At 47.8% G+C, this 4,781-nt stretch overlaps 1 long non-coding RNA gene across 1 annotated transcript in view; it reads left to right on the top strand.

The window, feature by feature from the left end:
- The window catches only part of LOC110286116, a 7,651-nt gene extending 6,722 nt beyond the window's left edge, over positions 1-929 (top strand). The window contains exon 4 of the long non-coding RNA XR_002377117.1: positions 667-929. This is a non-coding gene — a long non-coding RNA (uncharacterized LOC110286116). The remainder of the gene's footprint in view (positions 1-666) is intronic.
- Positions 930-4,781: the final 3,852 nt, after the last annotated feature.

Genomic DNA, 4,781 nt, shown 5'->3' with positions numbered 1-4,781 from the left:
GATACGGTTCTTATAATGAAAGAAACCCAACTAGTACATAGTAGGTGTGCAACCAGTGAGGTCTCTTCCACCTCACCACCCCCCTCCACCCCCATGCATCTGAGCATTACCTTGAACTTTGACATCTTCAGATGTAACCCGATCCTTGTGAATAGGAGGGAGGACTAATGTCACTCTGAGAGGCCAAGGTCTGCAGTCCCTGGTCCACAAGTCACCATTTAGCCCTGTTCTCCAAGGACGCTGGAAATCAAACCCCTGATAGGGCCCTGGAAGGAGCCATTTGGTGGAGCATGGAGACCCCTAGTGGCCATATCAGGGACTCCACGTCTCGTTGAAACTTTCCACCCTGGGACTTCCGTTCAAAGCCCTACAAAAGTGTCCTGGAAACATTGGTGATACTTTGCACACTGACAGAAAAATGATTATCAGTCTTAAGAATCCATTTTCAGATGCGGTAGAGACAAGGCCATCTTATTTCTGCTTCTTATCCTTGCAAATATCCATATAGAAAAGGGGCTTGGGACGATACACTTACAGGCCTGTAGGAGTGACACTCTCCAGGTCACCTATGGAATGAGCAGGAACCTGAATATTCGTGTGGTTATTCAAAGACCTAGCTTGACTGATAAACTGAGTCTGAAGTCATATTCCCTTCCTCCTCGGCAGGCATGATAGAAACACCAGATTCGTGGATACAGGAGCCCGTGCTTGTGGTGTGCCAGCCACTGGAACAGCCCTTTGTGAATGGCCTCTCATCCCATTCCCCAGACAGCAGAGACTCTGAGCTTAATGAGCCGCCAATGTTCCAGAAGCATAGGTGTTTAAAACTCCTATAGAGTGCAGAGTGAAGATTTGAACCCAGGACCACTGAGCTCCAGCGTCCAAGACCTTGTGTATGGATCAATATGCCTGCCTAACAGGGACTCACAAAGCAAAGCTCCTCCTGTCTCTGGGCCGCAGGGCCTCCTTGGTCAAGCCAGATGCTCTGCTTTTTCATTGTTTGGTCACTGTGTTTCAGAGGGGACTCTGTGGGTGCTCATTCCTAGCCTCAGCTGGAGTTCAGACTTAGTGGGTTCGCTGTGTCTGAGCCCATCCCAGAACTGAAACTTTCAAAAGACTTCTCAGGTTGTTCTAACGAGGATCGGAGCCCAGAACAAACACACATGCTACAGAACAACAGGAAAACAGTGTCCTGCTCGGGCTGAAGTCTGTAGAGCTGGGAAGAGTGGTGTATGCCTGCAGTCCCACTCCTTGAGGGGGAGGCAGAGGCAGGAAGGTCTGGAGTTCACGACCAGCCTTGCCTAAATGAGAACCTGCCTCAAAAACTACCTTTCCAAAGCCTGCATAGCCCCCAGCTGCTTCGTAGATGAAATCCACACCTTTCGCGTGTGTAACTGGATGCAGCTCAGCAGAACTCCAAGGTTTTCAAAGCATCAGTAACAGATGGACAAACGTTTTTCTTCTTCTCCGTCTGCCCACTAACAGGTGCTCCTTATCGCTACCCCCAAGCCCTGGGCGACTCAGATATGTGTCCTGTACCTAGGGATTTGTGGAATCATAAAAGATGTGGCCTTTTTTCCCCCCCTGAGACAGGGTTTCTCTATATAGCCCTGGCTGTCTTGAAATTCACTCTAGACCAGACTGGTCTCGAACTCAGAAATCTGCCTGCCTCTGCTTCCGAAGTGCTGGGATTAAAGGCGTGCGCCACCACTGCCCGGGAAGATGTAGCTTTTTAAAAATTGTATTTATGGGACTGGAGAGATAGCTCAGCACTTAGAAGCACTTTGCACTGCAAAGAACCCAAGTTCAATTCCTAGCACTAATCTCAGGCCGCTCAGTACTGCCTGCAAGGCCAGCTTCAAGGGGGTCACACACCCTCTTCTGGATTCTTTGGGTGCCAGCACAGTGCCATATACTCAGACAGAAAATACACACACACACACACACACACTCAGAAAAACCATTTTAACAAGTAATTTCTGTGTGTATGAAGGGGGGGTGTCAAGAACATGCCATAGTAAGTACATGAAGCTCAGAGGACAATTTTGTGGAGTAGGCTCTCTCCTTCTATCCTTATGTAGCTTCCAGGGTTTGAACTTGAGTCACCAGACTCTTGGGGGGCACTTGCTTCGTGGATTGCTCTCCCTGCCTGGTTATTTCACTCCTTGCATGGTAAGCTCCTTAACCCACACAGATCTGCCCTGGTGGCTTAAGCCTGCAGCAGCTAGCGTGAGGACCATATTACTTTAATCAGATAATCAGATTATTTCCCTCCTTGGCATCTGGCAGAGATCAGAGCATTAGGCAAGGGAAAATGAAAGCATAAAGCACCCATCCCACTGGGCAGATATTTATCAAGTGCCTGCTCTACACAAGCCAAAGACCCATGTGGCAAGGTAGCAGGCCCTTAGGGCTTCCTCAGCACAGCAGAAACCTGGTTGCATGTTCTTCCTGCCCAGTCCTCTTAGCTCAAGAGCATTGCACATGGAATACCTCACCTGACCCTCAGGACACCAGACACAGGAAGGGCCTTATTGACAGAAGCAACAAGAAGAGACTTTGCCCACAAAAGTAGGCTTCCTTGGTAGCTTTGAGGTGGCCACCAGGGCCATCAGGCAGAAAACCTCTTTCTTCTTGTCCAGCAAAAGAGAGATTGAACTTCCTAGGGTTATCTTCTAACAATGAGGATGGTCACTTCAAGACCATGAGTGAGGGGCCAGAGAGATGGCTCAGTGGTTAGGAGCACTGACTGCTCTTCCAGAGGTCCTGAGTCCAAGTCCCAGCAACCACATGGCGGCTCACAACCATCTGTAATGGCATCTGATGCCCTCTTCTGGTGTGTCTGAAAAGAGTGACAGTGTACTCATACATAAAATAAATAAATAAAAGTCCTTTAGAAAAAAACCAAGAATGAGTCTCATCTTAGGATTTGTTATCTGAGTGGTTTAGCCCTACCTATCCCCTAGCCCAGCGGCCCTCCACCCCAACTGATGGAACATCAAAGTCATCCTGTGAGTTTTGGAGAAAATAAAATAGTGACCCCTGGGGCTGTGTTAGAGACCATCTTCCTACTAAGTTAGGACTCTGGGGGTGACTGCAGGCACCAAGGGTTTTAAACAAGGACATGCCCAAGGTATGTCCAGCACATAAGGAAAGCTTTGGGGTCGTTGCCCTGGGCTGAGGACCCTAGCCAGAATAAATGAAGACGTTCATGAGAAAACAGCATACCCATGGCCTGTCACTAGACCCCACTGCCCAGAGTACACCAGTAATTAATAATTTTTAAAATCCTGTAATTTTCTTGTGAATAGCATAATTATAATGCTTGGCAATTTGCATGTGTGCTAAGAGCATTAATTTACTAAATGTAAACAGCTAAATCTATGCCGCAATTATTGTAAACCGTGTTAGCATGCCTTGATTTTCAATATCCTGGGAGCTTCTCCCATTATAAGGTGTCCAGGAGCTGGGGCTGAGGCTTAGTCACCAAAGCACTTGCTTTACAAGCACGACTGCCTAACTTTCATCCCAGATCCCCAAAAAGACAAGCATGGTGACATGAACTTGTCCTCTTAGTGTTGGAGACTGGGGATGGGAGGGCTCTAGAGGAATGACATCTGAGGTTGTCCTCTGGCTTACACACACACACACACACACACATATACACACACACTCACACACACATACACACACACACACATACACACACACACTCACACACTCACACACACACATACACACTCTCACACACACATACACACACACACTCACACACACATACACATACACACACACTCACACACACACACACTCACACACACATACACACTCACACACACATACACACACACACACACTCACACACACATACACACACACACTCACACACACACACTCACACACACATACACACACACACTCACACACACACACTCACACACACACACACACACTCACATACACACACACAGAGGACCTCATCAGCTTCCAGAGATTTCACATCTGATATTCTGCCACAGGCTGAGCTGCAGAGACCTAGACCCATCCCTTCTGTGGATGTTTGCAGACTCGATCCCAGTTCTTCGCCGCCCTAGAGTTCCATTACACCTACCCACTTGCCCATGGCTTTGTGGGGAGTTGGATGTTCCCTCAGCCCTTGACTGTAACCTTACTATGTAGTTTGTACTGAGAGGTGAACTAAGAGGTTGACGGAAGAAGCTAAACAGATCCCACATGGCTGCTGCCCATCAGCCTGAGTCTGGGATGGTTCATTGTATGGGTGCACTGGACTAGACTAAGGAATGTCCAGGTAACTGATGGACCCCATGAGTGGGCGTGTCTGTAAGGGTGTCTCTGGACTCTCTAGATGACCACCCCAGTTATTTTTTTAAATTGTTGTTGCTCTCACAAAATATCCAACAAAAACAACTTAAGAAGGGAAAGGTTTGGTGCTGGAGAGATGGCTCAGCGGTTAAGAACATTGACTGCTCTTCCAGAGGTCCTGAGTTCAATTCCCACTCAACCACATGGTGGCTCACAACCATCTGTAATGGAATCCAATGCCCTCTTCCGGTGTGTCTGAAGACAGCAAAAGTGTACTAACATTTATAAAATTAATAATTGTTTTTTAAAGGGAAGGGTTTATTCTGGCTCACAGATTGAGGCTTCATGGAGGGCATATGAAGTAGCATCCAGCTTCAGAAAGCAGGCGATGGACGCTGGTGCTCAGCCCACTTTCTCCTTTTTATTCAGCCCAAGACCCCAGCCCACAGGACAATGCT

This window comes from Mus caroli, chromosome 19 (genome assembly GCF_900094665.2).
Source record: "Mus caroli chromosome 19, CAROLI_EIJ_v1.1, whole genome shotgun sequence".
In the NCBI taxonomy this organism is placed as follows: Eukaryota; Metazoa; Chordata; class Mammalia; order Rodentia; family Muridae; genus Mus; species Mus caroli.
Note: the sequence above shows the minus strand (reverse complement) of the source record. Positions and strands in the feature narration are given on the sequence as shown.